Source organism: Schistocerca serialis, chromosome 4 (assembly GCF_023864345.2).
Source record: "Schistocerca serialis cubense isolate TAMUIC-IGC-003099 chromosome 4, iqSchSeri2.2, whole genome shotgun sequence".
Taxonomy (NCBI): domain Eukaryota; kingdom Metazoa; phylum Arthropoda; class Insecta; order Orthoptera; family Acrididae; genus Schistocerca; species Schistocerca serialis.
This window is the reverse complement of record NC_064641.1, coordinates 474,812,748-474,835,294: the sequence shown is the minus strand read 5'-3', so window position 1 is coordinate 474,835,294 and position 22,547 is coordinate 474,812,748. Positions and strand designations below refer to the sequence as shown.

General features: G+C 39.0%; 2 protein-coding genes across 2 annotated transcripts in view; one reads left to right on the top strand and one right to left on the bottom strand.

The window, feature by feature from the left end:
• The window catches only part of LOC126475150 (GTP-binding protein Di-Ras1), a 1,323,975-nt gene that overhangs the window by 1,126,232 nt on the left and 175,196 nt on the right, over window positions 1–22,547 (bottom strand). The window contains exon 2 of the mRNA XM_050102765.1: window positions 11,085–11,106. The gene's annotated coding sequence lies outside the window, so the exon portion shown is untranslated. The remainder of the gene's footprint in view (window positions 1–11,084; window positions 11,107–22,547) is intronic.
• The window catches only part of LOC126475149 (pancreatic lipase-related protein 2-like), a 429,898-nt gene that overhangs the window by 397,298 nt on the left and 10,053 nt on the right, over window positions 1–22,547 (top strand). The gene's annotated exons all lie outside the window — the stretch shown is intronic.

Genomic DNA, 22,547 nt, shown 5'->3' with positions numbered 1-22,547 from the left:
AATATTGTCTACTCCGGGGGCCTTGTTTCGACTCAGGTCTTTCAGTGCTCTGTCAAACTCTTCACGCAGTATCGTATCTCCCATTTCTTCTTCATCTACATCCTCTTCCATTTCCATAATATTGTCCTCAAGTACATCGCCCTTGTATAGACCCTCTATATACTCCTTCCACCTTTCTGCTTTCCCTTCTTTGCTTAGAACTGGGTTTCCATCTGAGCTCTTGATATTCATACAAGTCGTTCTCTTATCTCCAAAGGTCTCTTTAATTTTCCTGTAGGCAGTATCTATCTTACCCCAAGTGAGATAGGCCTCTACATCCTTACATTTGTCCTCTAGCCATCCCTGCTTAGCCATTTTGCACTTCCTGTCGATCTCATTTTTGAGACGTTTGTATTCCTTTTTGCCTGTTTCACTTACTGCATTTTTATATTTTCTCCTTTCATCAATTAAATTCAATATTTCTTCTGTTACCCAAGGATTTCTACTAGCCCTCGTCTTTTTACCTACTTGATCCTCTGCTGCCTTCACTACTTCATCCCTCAAAGCTACCCATTCTTCTTATACTGTATTTATTTCCCCCATTCCCGTCAATTGCTCCCTTATGCTCTCCCTGAATCTCTGTACAACCTCTGGTTCTTTTAGTTTATCCAGGTCCCATCTCCTTAAATTCCCACCTTTTTGCAGTTTCTTCAGTTTTAATCTACAGGTCATAACCAATAGATTGTGGTCAGAATCCACATCTGCCCCTGGAAATGTCTTACAATTTAAAACCTGGTTCCTAAATCTCTGTCTTACCATTATATAATCTATCTGATACCTTTTAGTATCTCCAGGGTTCTTCCATGTATACAACCTTCTTTCATGATTCTTAAACCCAGTGTTAGTTATGATTATGTTGTGCTCTGTGCAAAATTCTACCAGGCGGCTTCCTCTTTCATTTCTGTCCCCCAATCCATATTCACCTACTATGTTTCCTTCTCTCCCTTTTCCTACACTCGAATTCCAGTCGCCCATGACTATTAAATTTTCGTCTCCCTTCACAATCGGAATAATTTCTTTTATTTCATCATACATTTCTTCAATTTCTTCGTCATCTGCTGAGCTAGTTGGCATATAAACTTGTACTACTGTAGTAGGTGTGGGCTTCGTGTCTATCTTGGCCACAATAATGCGTTCACTATGCTGTTTGTAGTAGCTTACCCGCATTCCTATTTTCCTATTCATTATTAAACCTACTCCTGCATTACCCCTATTTGATTTTGTGTTTATAACCCTGTAGTCACCTGACCAGAAGTCTTGTTCCTCCTGCCACCGAACTTCACTAATTCCCACTATATCTAACTTCAACCTATCCATTTCCCTTTTTAAATTTTCTAACCTACCTGCCCGATTAAGGGATCTGACATTCCACGCTCCGATCCGTAGAACGCCAGTTTTCTTTCTCCTGATAACGACATCCTCTTGAGTAGTCCCCGCCCGGAGATCCGAATGGGGGACTATTTTACCTCCGGAATATTTTACCCAAGAGGACGCCATCATCATTTAATCACACAGTAAAGCTGCATGCCCTCGGGAAAAATTACGGCTGTAGTTTCCCCTTGCTTTCAGCCGTTCGCAGTACCAGCACAGCAAGGCCGTTTTGGTTATTGTTACAAGGCCAGATCAGTCAATCATCCAGACTGTTGCCCTTGCAACTACTGAAAAGGCTGCTGCCCCTCTTCAGGAACCACACGTTTGTCTGGCCTCTCAACAGATACCCCTCCGTTGTGGTTGCACCTACGGTACGGCTATTTGTATCGCTGAGGCACGCAAGCCTCCCCACCAACGGCAAGGTCCATGGTTCATGGGGGGGCATTACATTATAGCACATTATAATGGCAATCAGTGACATAATTATAATGTGCAATAGTGTAATGTCAATCAACAGCTCCGCCATTACACCAGTGATGGGAGTGAAGCAGCAAGATTATGAAATTGTAAGTGATCAACTGTCATATAAAAGCCTTTCACACTATTTTCGTAACACATAACTGATGCAAATCTATCTGCATCCTATACAGGCTGTGATATACATAGTCAGCCACAATGAACAAAACCAGCAGAAGACATCACATCCTTCCACCCAAATGCCACACCAGTAGCTACAGTATAAAACAATGGACAAAGTGTTCTAGATTAATCTAGTTTAAGACTGTTTATTTTTAAGTAACATTTCTCTATGTATGTATGTATAAACGCCTGAAGATGAACAAAACACGTTCGAAACGCGTTGCATTATGTTAGATTAAGTATAAAAAAAAAAGTGACTGGTAGTAGAAACTTGAAATAAATAATTATCCCACACAGTCACGGTTCACAAACATTGCCATTATGGCTGAAAATAAAGTTACTATTTTGTTTTGCCGGAAAAAATTATATGTGTAATTATAGAGCAACAAATTGTCATGAAGTTCCAAGCGAAACGTGGGAAAATTGCTACTGAAACCTATCTGTTACTAAGAGAAGTGTATGGTCAAGACTGTTTACCACGTACGCTACTTTTTGAGTCGTTCAAGTGTTTTCAAGAAGGTCGAGAAGACGCTGATGACGACTCACGATCCTTCCTTCAACATCAAAAACGGATGAAAATATCGAAAAAGCAAGTAATCTGATTCGAACTGACCGCTGGCTGAGTATTCCATCGATTGCTGAAATTGTAGCAATTGACAAAGAATGCTTAAGGCACATTTTATATTACCAATTTGACATGAGAAAAGTGCGTACGAAACTGATGCTGAAAATTCTCACTATAGGACAAAAAGAAACTCGTGAAAATGTCTGGACTGACACTCCGAATACCACAGAAAACGATTCTAATTTTTGGAAAGAGTGATAACATGTGATGAATCTTAATTTGTCGTGAAGGGATGAATTTTTTTTTTCTATATTCATGGAATTGTTCATCTTTACCGGGTTCCTGGTGGTCAAATGTTAATTATAATTATCGTCACTATCTTGAGGTTCTTGATCAAGGCTGTGAGAAAATAAGAAAAAAAAGACCAGAATTGTAGAATAAGTCGTGGGTTCCGAATCAAGATAACGCACCGTCTCATACCGCATTGTCTATTAAGAGGTTTCTAGAGAGGTACAGCATTCTAGTGTTAGGTCACCCACCTTACGTGCCTCGCCTACCACCACGTCCCTTTATCTGTTCTCCTAGGTTAGATCTGTTTTAAAAGGAACAAGATTTCAGTCCGTTGAAGCAGTGAAAGTGATAACGGCACTCGTCATCAAGGAGCTCACAGAGGAAGACTTCCAGCACTGTTTCCAGCAATGGAAAATTCACTTGGAGCGTTGCATCATAGAGGAGTTTATTGGGGGTGATAACTATATGTGTGTGTTTTTCAAATAACATGTATTAAAGGCATAGTCCCGTTATGTCACAGACAGACCTCGCATACAGAAAATTTGTCGCCAAATAGTTTCTTGCAGTAATAAACTTTTATCTCACAGTCGTTCCATAATTTAAGAAGTATTGTATGTACTTTTTGTACTTGCCATTTTGCATTTAGGGAAAAAATCACTTGTAGGGATCTGCTGAAAGTTTCTAATGTACGTTGGTGTGCCCCAAAGGACAAAGGGTTGAGAAACACGGCCATGTGAACTGAACAGTGCATGCTACACTAAAATCCGAAATACATTTCGACGTTGATTATGGTATTCGGTCACACAGAATGCGCAGCGTAAGACCCTATTGGTAGCGACAGTCTCCCACGACTGTCTTCCACTGCTTGACAATTGCTAAGGAAAAGAGGCATTGTAGGACAGGAATAACTGGAGGCCATTACATACGTAACAGAGGTGGACAAATTTCGCCACATCGGAAAGGAGGATATCACACATAAATAACGTCCATTTTGACACAGGTCATACCGTCAGCATAAAAATCGATATAGGACTCTGAGTGAGGAATATGTCCTTCTCGGGCACTGATGCACATTTTGCACCTGTTATTCATGATGGCTACCAAACTGTTGAGGAGCCCTTGGGGGATATTGTCCCACTTTTCTCTAAAGTCGGGTTTTAGTTTCTGCACGGTTCGAAGAGGGCTTGCTCATAGAGAAACACGTCTGCCAAGAGTTTTCCGGCCATGTTCTTTAGCGATTAGGTCCAGGGAGTACGCAGGCCATTACATACGTCCAATAACTTTACTTCCCAGTGTGTGCGATACCTCAGCGATCCAATATCGGTGGGCATTGTCGGTCATAAACAGAAAGTCTGGACTTACCGCACTCCTAAATAGATTGGCATGATCAAGAATAATTTCACTGCAGTATAGCTGTTCTGCCACCATGCCTCGCGCAAAGAGTGCAGCGGTGTTCGGCTGTAGTGTGTAATGCCTACGCACACCCTAACGCCTATGCCAAACCGATGAAGTACATGTTCTGTTGTGTGCTCCCCTCTGTCTCTCACGACACTAACTGGTAGCCAGAATCGCTTGCCACACTGAAGTGGGATTCGTCGGAGATTATCATTCTAGACCACTGTTTCTAGCCCCAACGTACATGCTCCCTCCAGCATTGAACTGTTTCCCAACGATGGTGTGGATGAAGTGGAATGCGTTCAACAGGCTTCCGAGCATACAAACCAGTCTGATTCAAACGCTGCGAAATGGTTCTCGCAGAGACAAGTGTACCGGTAACGGCTGGGCTGGAAGGTCTGCAGGAATCTACCTACAAGTGAGACGCCTGTTCCTTCTCGCCACTTGGGCTACGTATCGATCTTCTTGCGGTGTGGTTGCCCGTCTGCAACCACAGCAAGCTTTTGCATGACATTTTCACCGCCAGCGACCTTTGTTAATCGTGAGATGACATTTTTGGACACACTCATTATTGTCGCCGCAGTAGTGACAATTTGACAAGTTTCGAGCCGTCCAACAGCCCGTCCACGATCGGAAGCACTCAAATGACGTCTTGTAGACATGTTGCCATACCACACGGAATGTCTCACTAATCGGCTCCACAACAACCTCCATCAAACATCGTAGTGTATGAACTGTCGAATGCATGCAGAGCGTTCGTGGACAGGCTTCGCTGCATTTAATACGTCCCGCTCTCTGCACTTTCTTTTACTGTCAATGGCCAAGTGTTCCGTAGCAATTTTCTGTTGTTCTGCAGCAAGTGTCAGTTGTTCCTGGACAATTATCAAGCAGTGTATTTCTGGCTGTTGACGCCATTCGTGGTATTGTTACGTGTCAGTCCAGTATACGTTTCATTGTAGTGCACTGTTATGACTGCAGCTGTGCTTGTGTAAGATGCCATATGAAATCCAGGAGAGGGTAGCTATAGTCTGATGATTCGTTCTTAGTCGTTTGAAGAAACACGTCAAGCGTTCGTAGAAAAACTTCCGAATACTAGTGCCCCATCGGAGAGTAGCGTACACGATTTAGTTAAGAAATGACCTACAACAGGTTCGGTTTCAAGTGAAAAACGAAATAGAAAGTCTTAAGCATTCCAAAGGCCACTACAGATACTGGAAGATAATTACTATTAATTCAAAAACATCACCAAACAAATTGTCTATACAATCTGGCGTGGCGTTCATGAATTAAAATTGAAACCATACCGAGTGCAACAACTGGAGATGACAGACGCATCGAAACAGAAACCGAGGCCGAAACGAGCTGATTATGGCAAATGGCCTCTCGAAAACCTTGTTGGTGGACATGTAGACCCGATAAACGAGGGCGTGCTAAAAAGTAATGCCTCCCAATTTTTTCATGTGAGAGCTATTAAAGCTTTTAAAATAAAACAAACTTTATTAATATTCCACACCTTTATTGTTCATGTCAACATATTTATTTCTGAACATAGTCGCCTTATAGACAACACGTTTCTTCCAACGGTGACCAGTTTATTGATAGACGAAAACGGGATGGGGACAAGCCTGGGCTGTATGGAAGATGATCGATGAGAGTGAACCGAAGGCGTCAGATCGTTGCTGATGTCGCAGCGCTCTTGTGTGGTCCGGCATTGTTATGCTGAAGTAGGACTGCACCATGTGTTAACGAACTCATCGAATTCGTGCTTTCAGTGTCTCACCACCTACGTAGTTACGTTACATTACGAGATTATACACACTGCAATTAGTAGCCCCTTAGCGTCAGAAGAGTTCACTACTTAAAGAGGATAGTGTATGCATTCAATCCCCACAATATTGATGAACAGAAGGTCAAAATTCAACGAGAAGTCAATGCGACTACCAACAACGTTTTGCACCACCGTAGCGGTCGCGTGGTTCCAGACTGAAGCGCCTAGAACCGCTCTGCCACAACGGCCGGCGCGTATCGATTCCCAGAACCATCATTTGAACACCTTTTATGACAATAACGTCAATAATTGTAAAGTTTAAACTACGTATCATTCACAAAATTTCTTTGCACCATAAGCTATTGAGGATGACTCAGCTGCCTCTACAGATGGTGTTTTATCCAACCCACAATGTTATATCAAGCCTTCCAAAACCACTTTCTCGCTACGAGCAAACTACTAGTCTAACAGAAAAATGAACAGAACCTTTTCGTAATAAATTTCATGTATTTAAAGTTTGTATTGGGATACATGTCCGCTACAGGCCGTAGTTTTCGAGTTGTTCGAGAAAAACGGACAAAAATTACATTGCAACGCACCCCCACTCCCACGCTCAGCCGTCACCTGTCAGGATTTCTAGAATATTGTCCATGGCTCTCCTACAACTGTACAAAAATTTCCGGCTACACGAATATTCCCGAAATTCGTCTCTATTGACAACTCTATTACGCCACCAACATAGCCCGCTATTCCGTTGGCATCATTAATTAAACGTACCCATGAGGGTAATGAAAGAAAAACAACTTGTGGAAGCGTTACGGTAAAACTAATTACATTAACAATTCGATCCAAACTTAACCCTTACAATAACAGTAATTCTTTAGTTTATGGTGATAAAAGTAAAAAAAAAGTTGAGTAAATTTTACATAAAAGTGAAATTTACAATTTGTAAGTGCTCGACTAATCCGATGGCGTAATAAGACATTCAGTGATGATCAAAAAAGTTAGAATGTGTGACATGATTTTTGTACAGTGTTAGGATGGAGTGTTACGAACTACATACTAGAAATCCTAACCGGTGGGGCCTGAGTGTGGAAGGGAACTGTAGCTACTTTTGAAGGTCATTTTTGTACTTTTTTCTTGAATAACTCGAAAACCGCGGTCTCTAGCGAAAACGTGTCCCGTTACAAAATTTAATTACATTAAATTTCCTACAATGATGTCCTGTTCATTCTTTCTGTAATATTAACACTGTAGCGAGAGAGAGAATATGAAAATCTAGCTGGCAGTTTTTGAAGGCCAGATATAACACTAAGGGTTGCATAAAATGGCACTGGTAGGAGCAGTTGAACCGCCTTGTAGGGTTGTTCGATCCTCCACGGGGCGTCTCTCCAAGTGGTGGATAGGAGAAAGACTATTAGACATGGGTGGTATTTGGAAAATGAAATAAGCGGGATGGACCAAACACTAACACAGGCGTAAACCCACTAGTGTTCCGCATCCAGCGGATATTGGTCAGTTTCTATTCACCAAGTTGGTGTGGCTGGTACAAATACGTTTTGATCTCAACAGTCAAGTGTTTAATATATGTGACCTCGTACAGACGTCACCACAACGAACCTCAACTTTAAAAATCATGACTGAACAACAGGAAAAACATCGACTGCCCCAGGTCCCGTAAATGTGTTGGACGTCCCCTGTCACCGGCTTCTGGGAGACCAGAAACACGATAAAAAGGAAAAGAGTCACAGCTTCTCAAAACCTCTTCGCAAACACTATTTGGCACACTTAACACAAGTACGCTGGTCAAACTACGCAAACTTAAACAGCTTGCAGATATACTAGAAAAATTTCACGACAAAATACAAGAGACGCGTTTCACGGATGAAAATCACTTCGAGACAGAAAACTACAGAATATACAAAGGAAAACCTGCTGATAGAAGAGGATCACCGACAATGTTTGCCACAGTGATTTGCAGTACGATAATCAGTTATAGTGAAAATCCTAGTTTTCAATTCAATGAAAGAAAAACCTTCACAATAAGGTTCCTGTCAGGAAACAAAAGATACACACTCATCAACGCTCGTACACCGACAAACGGTCACAACAGAAAGTAACTACAAGAAGACGAAGGCTTTTGCGAAGACATGGAAGAAATAACAAATAAATTACCACCAAGGTACTTGTGAACAGGCCATTGAACGTTGAATCCAGGCATGGAACAAGTTTAGCAATAACAGAACAACAGAAACATGACAGTATTTCTAGAAAGTCTAGAAAAAATCCTCGAAAGTTATTAGAAAAGTGAAAAGGTCATACGACAAAACTAGAGTAAAGACTTCAAGAGAAATAACATGAGAAATTTATACAGAATATTTAAGGAAAATATAAAGAGTTATCAGCCTCAAAATACCTGCTTGAAAAGAATTGATGGACCTCTGGAAACAAATACCCCTATAGGAAACTGCAAACTTCTTAAAAAAACGCTTTGATAACTTCGAGAAGCCTAAACAAAAACTACACTTCACGAAAAAGTACCAATCCAGATTCTAAACCCCTTATAATAACAGAGGTAGAGGAGATTATAAAACAGCTAGATGACAACAGAGCCCCGGGAGAAGACGGCATTATCTCCGAGCTCTGGAAACGCAAAGACAAAACCATCACAAAGGAAATTCATAAAATTCTCACAGAAATATTGATTTTAGAGAAAATTCCACAAGAATGGAAACGTGCGTTGATTCACCCCTTCCACAGAATGGGCGACAAGAGAGACTCCAATAATTACACAGGTATCTCATTGTTGCAGGCACATACAAAATTGTATCCAAGGCATTCTTCAACAGACTAGACCTTAACCTGATACAAAAGTAGGTGAATACTAAGCAGGTTTCAGGAAATAAAGATCCTGTATTGAAACTGCTAACATTCCTGAATGTCAGGCAGAGGAGCAACGCTGTAGCCACATTCGTGGATTTTAAGAAGGCCTTTGACTCCATTGACAAATGTTCAAATGTGTGTGAATTCCTAAGGGACCAAACTGCTTAGGTCATCGGTCCCTACACTTACACACTACTTAAACTAACTTATGCTAAGAACAACAAAGACACCGATGCCCTGGGAAGGATTCGAACCGCCGGCGGGAACTCCATTGACAGATAGACTCTCTTTGACACACTAGAAGAGTATGGAATACGCAGAAAAAACTGGGGTACATAACACTGACAGACACCACGCCCAAAATAAAATTGGTGGGTGAAATCTCAGAATTACTCAAGGTATATACTGGAGTCGGACCAAGAGATACTCTCTCATCTCTTATAGTCAACATGGTCTTGGACCAAATTATGAGACAATGGGAAAAGGAAGTAAAGGGCTTTCAGTTAGGAAGAAAACGCGCATATAAGCCAAGCATAAAATGTCCGGCGTTCTCAGATGATCTGGAAATTCTCAGAAACAATAGATACGAAGCACAAGAAGTCAGGAGTACATACATGAGTCTCTGCCAAAACTGATCCGCAGATATCATGTGAGGAAATGCAGTACATGGAAAGAACACACAAACCATGGACACAACTAAGGAAAGGTTAACACAGTGGAAAAATTCAAGTATCTAGGGGAATATCTACAAATAGGAAGATCAAGTAAGACATCCGAAATAGAACGAACAGAAAAACTTCAGGAAGCGTACAAACTGACATGGAAGCACTACAATAAAAGAAACATTTAACGACAGACCAAACTCAGATACTACAATGTAGTTGTACTACGAGAAGCATTTATGCATAAAAAACGACCACAATGGGAGCATCAGACATCACTGAGACAGAAAAAAATAGAACGTTAAGTCCTCAGGAAAATTTTTGGAGCAGTACACAGAGATGGTATACAGATGAAGAGACCAACAGAGGAGTTATACGAACACACAGACAGTCTCACAGGCGTGATCAGAAAACGTCGACTAACATCCTAAGGACACATACATAGAACAAAGACGATTTTTGATGTACTAATAGATCAAAAACACAAAAATAGGAAAAGAAATAATTGGTTTCAAGAAATATATGAAGACCTAAAACAAGCAGGAGTCAGTAGGAAAATGATGAATGAAAGGGACCAATTCAAAAATAAATTTTTGAACTTGAAATTTAAAGTCAAAGAAAAGAAGAAAACAGGGAAAATATGGACAGAGCGAAGGAAATAGGAACACCGTCAAAGAATGAAGAGATTTTAAGGAATGAAACAGAAGAGGGAAACGAGAAACATTTAATTACGAGAAGGTTTTGTGGAAATTAAGCCACCTTCAATCCATAAAAAAGAAGAAATGTCAGATTTACAATACTTGCAATTACAGAAGAATAAGTTTAGTGTTAAAGGCAGAAAAAATATCTCATCTATGTAGAATTTAAAAAGTTACCGTGAACGACTGAATATGATCTACATGGAGACCAATTTGGATTCATGTAAAAATGAGGACTAGGGGAGTATTTATGTAGTACGATTCCTGAATAGTTGGAGACCAAAGGTAAGCAGATACACACACTCTACTTTAATTGACTTAGAAAATACATGTCCTAGCAACGATTAGTAATAACACCTATTCTGAATATTGAAAATGCTGCGTTTTGGCAGACGAGAAAAAGGAACCATGAACCACTTGTGACAATTTCTACATAAAAATTCAAAAAATAGAAAGGCCACAGGCAACTTTGAAAAATTTCCATTTATGAATGAAAAAGTTTTTTCAAAAGTGCATTGCTCTTTGAACGTAGTGTATATACTTTTCTCACATAAATGACCTCCGCTTAGATTCAGTTAGTTGGAAAGCTCATTGTTGTGTCATTTGTAATCGGCTATTGCATTTCATTAGTAACCAACACAACACTCATGGAATACTTGTGGCCCATAAATATAGAGGAAAGGAATTATACTTCGTTGTTCATCGAATATTAATTTAACGTTTTCCATTAGACAAGTCGTTCTTCAAGTGAAAAACTTTCGGTGCCAACTTACCAAGTTCTCTGCAACGCAGAATCTGAAAAAAAAGAATTTAATTAGGATATTGTGTCTAGAGAGTTGCCGAAAAAACAACGCACTGAATTAAAAATATTGTTAATCAGAGAGATTACAAAATCAGTAACAAATTACATTTTATTCTTTTACAGCTGTCAGATACTTCCGCAATAGCTCTGCACAAAGTGCACTTTATTTCAGTAATATATTATATTGAGAAACAAGACAGTTATATTCTGTAGAATTTCTTCTAATCAGACATAATTTTTAAGATATTTATTGTTTTCGGGTTTTTAACGAGGGCATAAAACGGGGAAAGCTTATGGTAAGAGGTAACGCAGAGTTAGGGAGGTCACGTCAGAGCCAGTACAAACAGTTGATTGTTCTTATTTAAGAAAAAAGAGTGCTCGATATGGCTGGGATATTCCATCTGGGGTCGTTCGGCTGTCAGGTGCAAGCCTTACTACTGACGCCACTTCGGCGTCTTGCGCGTCTTTGTGATGAACGTGAGATGAAATATGTAAGTAGGCTGTTTAGGTTTTTTTATTGGTAACGCCACCTCTGTATGAAAATCACTGGCTGTGCTGTGTGCAGCCTGTGGCTGCTTTGCATTGTTGTAATACTCGCCATTGTAGTGTTAGGCAGCTGGCTGTGAACAGCGCGTAGCGTTGCGCAGTTGGAGGTGAGCCGCCAGCAGTGGTGGATGTGGGGATGTTTGTTCTCTATTCATATCTTTCATTTGCTAACTATCCCTATCAGTAGTTAGTGCCTTCAGTAGTTTGAATCTTTTATTTAGCTGGCAGTAGTGGCGCTCGCTGAATTGCAGTAGCTTGAGTAGCGAAGATTTTTGTGAGGTACGTGATTTGTGAAAGGTATAGTTTACTGTTAGTCAGGGCCCATTCTTTTGTAGGGATTATTGAAAGTCAGATTGCGTTGCGCTAACAAAATATTGTGTGTCAGTTTAAGCGCAGTCGTTTGTAACTGTTCAAAGGGGACGTTTCATATGTCGACCCTTAGCCGAGGATACCTCACTGGAATCTTCTGATTTTTTCTTGTAGTTTGTGTAATTAGTGTAGATTTTGTTTATTGCTAGCGCGTAATTGTAGAGAGAATCTCCTTTGTAGTTGCAGTCTTTCATTGTTGTACAGTAAAACAGTTGTGGCATGCATGTAGATTTGCAGCAAGTTTTTCGCAGCTGTGCTTGCAATTAACTAAACATTATTTTCAGTGCTATGTTAATGTGTTCCCCTATTTTTGCTCTTCAAATTGAGCTTTTCTGTGTTATCGTGTGAAATATTGTGACAATTATGGCGTGTGAAAAACGTAATACTAGGCTCCAAAGTAAACTGAGAAATGACAGTGAAGACGAAAGCAGTGTGTTAGCGCCGCAGAGTAATGAATTAACTAATGTTCAAAGTAGTAATTTGGTAATTGTGCATAGGGAAATTGAGCGGGCGGCAAACAATGGCGTAGGCAGTGAAACAATTAGTGAACAGGGAAGCATTATCGATCGATCGATCGGCAACAGCTCGCCTCAGGAATCGGGAATGACAGAACACAATATTGCAAATACTGTAGACTTAGGTTTTGGGTTCTCACCGTTTTCTCAAATGAGTCAAGAAACATTTTCTGCTTGTCAAAATGTGAATGTTGCCGGTGCAACTTCACTGCCGAAAAGCACTGAGGAACATCTTTCAGACACCAGTGCATTGTTATTACAATTAATGCAACAAATGGGACAAAAGCTTGAAAAGTTAGACACAATGGAACAACACCAGAGACAAACACAGCAACAGTTAGACACAGTGGAACAAAATCTCAAAAAGTTAGACACAGTGGAACAAAATCTCAAAAAGTTAGACACAATGGAACAAAATCTTCAAAAGTTAGACACTACACTTGAACAAACACGTGAAGATTTAACCACTGAGTTACATAACATCGAATCGAAATGTCAAAAGGTCTGTAATGACGTAAAAACACAAATTTGTGAGAATTTCCAACCTATTTTTTCACGTCATGAAAATGTATTACACAATCACGAAGCAGCCATAAAAGAACTGCAAACTATTGTTCATGAAAATCATGAGACCTTGCAAGCTAAAATTGACTCAGTTGCATCTACCGATTCGGTTACGCAACTTGCAAGAACTCAGGAAAACTTAAAGGACACAGTAGATACCCTGAAAATTGGTTCAGAAAGACAAATGGAGGAAATAAGTACACTATCGGAGAAAGTAGCCGAACTTTCGGATCAGGTCACTAACTTATCTACAAAGGTAGATGATGATCTGAATGACACAAGACCCGTAGCCTTCACTGACACAGAAGAGTATGAACAAATAAGAAAATTCAAACAAAATCAAAATCAAATCAATACACAGTACAAAAGAGAAATCCGGGAAGTACAAGATCAGTTGATGCAGGTAATACAAGAATTACATATTTCAGAGGACACTCGCGCTCCAATACGGGAAGAGGGACATAGAAATACGGAACAACCACAAAATAATAACACAGGACACTTCGGAAATTATGAAAGAAATTGGCAAGGCGCATTGGATTTTGAGATGGAACCGTCGAAACGAAGTAACAATGACCGACATGCGACTCGCCGACATGACGATTTTGACTATAAGCTGTTCATTACTACACGTAAATTCAAAACATTTAAGAATTCTGGCAACGACATTCATCCACAAGCATGGCTCCATTAATTCTCTCATTGTTTTCCTCCCAACTGGTCGTTAGAACACAGATTAGAATTTATGTGTGGCTACTTAGAGAATGAACCAGCTGTAAGAATGCGATCGGTCATTCACGATTGCCACAGTGAAGGAGAATTTTACCATGCCTTCCTCTCAGCATATTGGTCTCAAGCCACACAAGACTGAGTAAAACATGGCATCATAATGATGAAACATTTCGAACAATCTGAATTCTCCAGTCTTGTGAAATATTTTGAAGACATGTTGCACAAGAATCAGTACCTGTCAAACCCATACAGCCCCTCAGAACTCATCCGTATTTGCTTACTCAAATTGCCTGAACATTTACGACATATTATTTTAGCAGGACGTTGCAAAGAAGACATTGAGGCTTTTCAGGGACTGTTACAAGAACAAGAACAGACAGTCGCGGGATGCGAAAACAGGAAAACAATCACTACAGGTCACTTCCGTCACAATTCCGTGACGACAGAAACAATAACTGGACACGACAGGTCTATTCTTACAACGCAAATCGTGACCAAAATAAACACCACCCATACGACAACCGTTGGCAGAGTAGTAATAATTACAGGGAAAGATCACCTCTCCGCGGTAGTGACTATCACAGAGACAATCAGAGAAACAGACAATATGGGAACCAAAGTAATTATTATTACGGGAGACAGAATAGCTTTAGACGCAACGGTCCAGCGCGCAGTTACGATTCAGGGAGAAATTCTCCACCACTTAACCGACAAGAAAGAAACTACAGGAACTACCGACATGACGACAGACGATGTGATCGTAACAACAGACCTGAATTGCATCAGAACTGGCGGGATTCAAACAGAGCAGGGCCTTCTCGTCACGGTGAATTTGTAGAAGTTAGGTCTCCAAATCCCAATAACGACGCGCGCCAGCAAAGAGACCATAGGCAATGACTCACACCGCTGGCTGCCACAAAACGTACTTATGAAACTGACGACGCAGCTGCCGTAGCTAGTAATTACGTAAAAATGGAAGACATTAGGGACATCTTACTCCAAGAACACGACGTAAAACATAACAACATTGCATATCCTGTGAATCACATTACAGTAAATGACGTAAAATTTATGGCAGTACTTGACTCTGGCAGTCCCATTTCAGTAATCAGTGAAACAGCCTTTAGCAAATGCAACAAATCGAACGATTGCCCCACACTTCCGTTACGTAAGATTAAATTACAAGGTGCAATCTTTGGAAAAAGTGTAGATGTACACCAACAAACCAACTTAGAATTCTTTTGTCAAAGCCACAGCTTCTCTATGAACTTTCTTATTGTTCCATTACTGTCGACGGAAATTATACTGGGAGTAGACTTTTTGAACGAATACAAAGCAATCTTAAACTTTCACGATGCTGAAATAACTTTAGAAAAAGAAGGTAAGTCAGTAGCTTTGAAATTTGAAGATTGGCTCTCAAACCATGACGAAGAAATTAATCGGCTTTACCTCCTGTTAGACAACAGTTCGGAATTTTCGACGGAACTTGACGCTAACAATCATTCTGCAAGTACTGACAGGGATGATATCGACGGCGCATTTGACACTAATAAGTTAATTCAGAATAAAATTCAAACAATTGAGAATTGTAATGACACTGATAGGCAGGACCTTTTTGAGATTTTACAAGCACATTCCACAGTTTTTACTCACAAAACAGGTACAATCAAGGGATTTCAATACCAATTTCGTATTCGTGAGCATACTAAATTTTGTGTTAGACCATACGTAATTCCAGCACATTATAGGGACCGTGTTAGAACAGAAATACAATGTATGCTTGACGAGGGCATTATTGAGCCTGCAGTAAGCTCATACAACAATCCGTTACATGTTGTTGAGAAGAAAAATGGATCGATCAGGCTTGTCTTAGATTCGAGACAAATCAATACTATCATTATTCCTGAAACAGACAGGCCGCAGACGATGGAAGAACTTCTTCAAAATTTTAATGGTGTAAAAGTGTTGTCTTCCATTGATCTCAGATCCAGCTTTTATCAGATCGAACTTCATCCAGAATGTAGAAAATACACAGCTTTCCTTTGTTTCGGCGTTTGTTATCAGTTTCGGAAACTTTCTTTTGGTTTGAACATTTCTTCAACAGCATTCATTCGCGGGCTAAATTCCATATTACCTGAATTCTTAAAACGTCACATCACCTTATATGTAGACGATATTCTGATAGCAGAAGCCTCATGGGAACAACACAATCGCATCCTCAACAGCGTGTTACATATTTTTGTAGAATCTGGAATTACAGTTAACTTGGAAAAGTCTGAATTCGGTAGGACAAAAGTGAAGTTTTTGGGACATATTATTTCTTCTGAAGGCATTCAGCCGGATCCCGAAAAGTTAGAAGCAATCAGAGCCATTCCAGTTCCATCTACAAAAAGACAAGTCCGCAGTTTTCTAGGTCTCGTAAATTTTTACCGTCGTTTTCTGAATATGCAAATTCTTGTTACACCAAAACTTTGTTCTCTCACTGGAAAAAATACTATTTGGAACTGGGACGAACAAGCACAGTTGGAATTCAATTCTTTGAAAGAATCGCCACTTAACGCGCCAATACTAGCTCATCCAGATCTGTCACAAGATTTCTGCCTTAGCACGGATTCTTCTAAAGTCGGTCTTGGTGCCCATTTATTTCAAGAAGCCATAGAAAATGACACTACCGTTCAGAAAACCATTGCTTTTGCTAGCCGAGTGCTAACAAAATCTGAAAAAAATTATTCCGTTACTGAATTAGAAGCTTTGGCTATCGTTTGGGCATTTAACAAATTCCGTTTCTTTCTTTCTGGTAAGCACGTAAAAGTATACAGTGATCATCGTGCATTACAATTTCTTATGTCTTCAAAATTAAATCATGACAGGTTAAAACGTTGGGCATTGTTTCTGCAAGAATTCCGCTTCACAATAGTCTACATTCCCGGCAAGCAGAACATTGTTGCGGACGCACTGTCACGCGCACCGGCTGGGCTTGAGAAAAGTAACACAGAAGGCAACCTCGAGAAAAATTTCAGTATTCTTTACATTCCGAAAGTCGCCTTTGAAAACTTCATCACCACATCTTTAAAGGACATTGCTCATGAACAAGATAAAGATCCGATTTGGAAAGACATCAAGAGCAAATGGCATGAAAAGACACACACACAGATTTGGCATTATTATCTGGTTAGAAACAACATACTCTTCAAACGCTGCACTGTTGATGACAAGCTATGGGTACTTTGCATTCCAGACGATTTTGTTAATAAGCTCATTTGGTACATTCATTTCAGGTACGCACATTTTGGTCCACGAAAATGTTATCATATTCTTCGAACGACTTGTTATTTTAACAATATGGAAAAGAGAATTCGAAGAATCTTGTCTATTTGTAAACTTTGTCAAAAGGCGAAACCATCTACTGTCTCACATCGTGCTCCGTTATTTCCTATTATTCCTTCTAAATTAAAAGAATTTGCTGCTGTTGATCTCTTGGGACCGCTTGTCGGAACATCTAATGGATTTTCGTACGTTTTAGTCGCTGTTGAACTTACTTCAAAATTTATTTCTTTCACTCCGTTACGTAAAGCCGCTGGACGATCTGTATCCAACGCCTTTGTTAAAAATTTCTTACGTGAAGTTGGACACGTTAGCGAAGTCATTTCAGATAACGGACCTCAATTCAGATCTGCTATTTGGTCACGCATGCTTCGGAATCATAAAATCAAACCTGTTTTTATTTCATTGTACTCACCACATTGTAACCTGTCTGAACGGATTATGAAAGAAATCAATAAGCTTTGCAGACTTTATTGTCACAGAAAGCATCAGCATTGGGACAGATATTTACACTTATTTCAAAATGTGCTGAATGAAATGCCTCATGATTCCACTGCTTTACCACCTACTCTTGTACTAAAGAATGAAGAACCACCGAACAGAATCAGAGAGCTTGTACCTTTCCCAAATACACGTAAACTTCGACACAAAGACATAATTGATTTGGCTCTTAAAAATATAAAATCTGCAGCAGACAAAAGGAGAAAACTACACGGTAAAGCAAATGCAAAGAAATTGTATATTGGTCAGAAAGTTCTCATTAAAGCTCATTCATTGTCACATAAGAAGAAACACTTGAGTCACAAATTCTTTCTAGTTTACAATGGACCTTACAGAATCCGACGTATACCACATGATAATTGCGTTGAAGTTGAAACTCTGCGTACTAGGAAGAGTAAAGGTTTACACCACATTTCACATGTAAAACCGTTTATTGAAAGATAATCTGCTTTTTAACTTTGTCTTTGCCATATAACTTTTCACTTTACATTACTAGTATGCTGTGTCAGACTTAAGAAACTGTTAACATACAACAATGTTTGAAGTTAAATATCCAGTCTAGAACCTAGGGAACGTTTTTAAACAGAAATTACGAATGCATTGTTATAGTGAACAGACGACACAGTGTTGTATTTGTACATTCTTGCTTGTTAGTTGCACGATTACGTAACGACTATAAGGCTCACATACTTAGAACATTTACCAGTACTGCTAATGAGATTTTAATGCAACATTTTGGTTTACTTGAAAATATATTCTGGATTTAAAGTACTTTCTGTGAGATACCAGATGACACAGTGGTTAGTTTATGTGACAGCTACTCGATTTTATCACGACGCTACTAATGAGTGACAATATACAATGTTGCTTTTGTGGTGTTTCTGTTTTATATCTGCACAGTTTTTCTGTTTTATTCTGGAAAGTAAAACATGTTTTAGTAGTAACTTTTGTGGTATAGCTAGAATGAGGCTGCCTTTTCCGTAGCACAACAATACGTTACAGCACAGTACTTTCTTCATCATGGCAATAAGCGCAATAACTACGATATCTATACATAAAGCATTTCACTTTTGTTTATCATGAGGTAAGTACATTGGCTTCTGCAGAACTTAGCTTTCAGAGGACAATAATTACGACACTTTCACAGAGATTATCTTACAGCAAGACGCACATTTAGCGCTACAGTACATGTGTTTGAGTGATTTATTTTGTACTTAAATCATTTATTTTTAAAGATATTTGAAGGACAATGATACAAAGGTTTTCCGTAATACATTTCATTCCATTGTTGTAATCTGTAACACCTGAGGGTATAATTACATTAATCCTCAGGGGGGTACACGATTACTTTGTGTACCATGTGTGTGGCAACCACAAGGAACCCTAGCTAATATGGTATTTGCTTATACAACTTTACACATCGGTACCATATTTCTCTAACACAGAATTACACAACTATCTGATTATTTGACAGAGAAACAAACATTCTTTTTACTACATTAGCGACAGATGTTTACGTAATTACACAGTTGGATAATTTCATACTTATGAAATTGTATTTTGTCTGTACTTTGTAAACTGTTCATATTTTTTTGGAACCATTGTGATACTATGAGAGCTTTGAATGATGTATTTGGTAAGGGAGCATGATTTTAAAGTACGTTTGAGGTAGATGACACTCTTGAAATGAGCAGAGAATTTTTTTTAGGTTTTGACATTATTGCAAAAAGCTACGACGTTTTTGAGATTTGACTGAGGTGTAATGATGTTATTTTTACGACGATGATGTGTATTATGCTGTTGAGGTATGTTTATGCTCAATAAGCTGATGTTATATGAGGAATCTTATTATGCTATGTAGTTATTATGTGTTGATGAATACGAATATGTATATGTGTAATGAGGTAAGGAATAATGAGTAGTGGTTAGGGACTCTGATTTGTGGAACAGGATGTTGGAAACCAAGAATCGTACTTTAAGAGTTATGAAATGTGTGTAAATGCGTGAATGTATCACAATGCCAGCGAAAATTTTTTGGACACTGTTATATCAATAGCATTTTGTTTCTACACATTTGCAACGCAAATTCTTGACCTGTGAAATATTTTATATGAGACTGTCACTGTAGCGGAAACTGCTGTCGTAAATATTTCCGTAAGAAAGTTAAGTGACCACCTGCACATGCGTCGTCGGCACACCGCTGTGTCAGACACCTGGAGAACAAGACATTAGGGTGTGCCTTTCCGGAAGCACAGGTAGAAAAAAAAAAAGGGGAGGCCATTATCCTCGCTATTGACATTTCCTTGTCGAAAGCATACTGTGGAGCTCGTAATTTATGATATTTACTGAAATGCCTAATGAAATGACGAGAAATATTTTTACATCTGCACACCTGATTACGACAAGCGTCTTTCTACGAGAGTTGAGAGAATTTCTACTAATTTATGAAATGTCACATGACTATTGAATGATATTTTTATGCTTTGCTTTTCGTAGTTGCTTATTTCACTTGATATCTGGTTTCCAGCTGTGTTGCAGCATTGCGTTTATAAAATAAAATGCATTTGCTAATGTGAACACTTTCTGTCAACAGATCTATTAAATAATAATTTTGTAATCCACATTCTTTAAAAAAGGAGCACTTGGAAAGGAAAGAACAATAAGAAGGGACTAGTAACAGTAACTGGACACATAATTTTCTTTTCAAGTACATGGTAATATTTTTTTTACAATAAGTTGTTGTGGTGCACCACTTTAATTTACATAGACATTAAGATGTGAATATACACATCCCTTATCTGCATTGTTGTTTTTACTGTAATATCTTTTCTGCTTGAGCTTTGTCATGTATAGATAGAAGTTATATATTTTTTATATTTGCTGCTGCTGTTTGCCACGCATAGTGCTACTGAATTTTAAATTGTGTTACTCTGTTAAGCTAGTTTTACTACAGACTTATTTTTCTTGTTACTGCACATTGGCTCATATTAGTTGTAATGTTGCATTGCTTGGTAATTTATATTTACTGTAGCTTGCTTTGCAATTTTCCATTTTTTTTTGCATTGCTGTTTGTGTTAATTTGTTATGTGCTGCTGCATTGCCTCGTCCCTTAGTTTAGCATCTGAGCTCAGTAGATTTAAGTTAGCTTAAGAGGAGTAGACTATATAAGAAACTAACTATTATAAATTTATAAGAAATGCATTGAGAAGCTATCAGAAAATGGTCTGGCAAAATAAAAAGGATACTGTACAGTGGAGAAAAACTATTATTGACAGAGGATGTGAACAGAATACAGAAAGCAGGGAGAAAAACTATTTTTGACAGAGGATGTGAACAAAAAACAGAAGGCAGGCTTAGATAGGACTTTTGGGAATAATGATGAATGAAGGGAGATCTCCAAGAAGCAAAGAATTTTGTTTGCAAAATACTGCAATGAAACAAACACTGTCCTTTCCTTTTGTGTTATCCCACTATGTGTTTGGGTACCCTTGTGTATATATGTTCTTCCTGTCTTTATATGTTTACCTCATAAGACTTATGTTGTAGAATTTTTCTCATACTCAGCTACATGAACTATGATGAGGAATACTGTTATCCTCAAATATAATTTGCATTAATAATATGTTATTTACTTTGTAAAGATGTTAGACATTATTAATTCTGTTCTGTTTTAATGCTCATGTGTGAAGTTGTTGTTTCCAAAGCTATTCTGATCTTTATGTAGGTACTTATAATTCCTGTAACACTGATGTATATGTTATTTCGATTCTTTTGTAAAGCCTGTACTACAAATGTTATCTGTATTATTATGTTTTTAATGATGTATTTTGTACCTTTGTAATTGTATTCTTATAAAATTGTAATTGTCACCAGTTCATCATATTATTAACTTGTAAGTTACATTTCACTGCACACGTTTCTGTTGGTCATAGTATATGGACAATATGTGAGAAGTAGGGACTGATAGTGTTTGCACATGTGTTAATGATTCAGCAAGGGACTGGATAACAGCATTGCTGGTTCTAAGGACAATTCTAAAAACTTTGTGAGTGCACTAGTGGTGGTTTATGGACTTGCTACATTATCCGCAAGACTCTTCAGTGGTGATTGTGCACCTGCACAGTCACAACAGATGGCTGCTGGCCATCTCTTCAAGGACTACAGTGGGTCTACATCTTTGATGATCCATCAATACCATTATTTCTACAAGGACTGCAGTGGGTCTGCACCTCTGGTGGCCCACCAATACCATACTCTCTACCAGGACTACAGTGGGTCTACTCTGTGACGACCTACCTACCAATATTCTTCAAAACGTCGAATGATTGCTGTGGGTTTGCTCTGTTGTGGCCCATTACCTGTATGCATGTCAAGAGTCAGCACTGTCTTTCCGTTGGAAGGACAACACTACTTCTTCAAGACTGCATGGAAATCCACTACTTCTGTGTGCATTTTCTTTTACTGCTCAGACTTTGAGAAAAACTCTGCATTTTTACTGTGATGAACAATCTGGACTGTCTTTATGGACTGTGAGAAATTTTTAGCTTTTGACCAACATTGTATCAATAAGTGTGTGCATTTGATTTCTTTGTTGTTGTAATTATAAATTTTTTTTTTCAAATCTGTATTGGCCACTGCCCAATCCAATTTGTAAAATTTTTTTGTGGGGAGCATGGGGGCTATGTAAGTAGGCTGTTTAGGTTTTTTTATTGGTAACGCCACCTCTGTATGAAAATCACTGGCTGTGCTGTGTGCAGTCTGTGGCTGCTTTGCATTGTTGTAATACTCGCCATTGTAGTGTTAGGCAGCTGGCTGTGAACAGCGCGTAGCGTTGCGCAGTTGGAGGTGAGCCGCCAGCAGTGGTGGATGTGGGGAGAGAGATG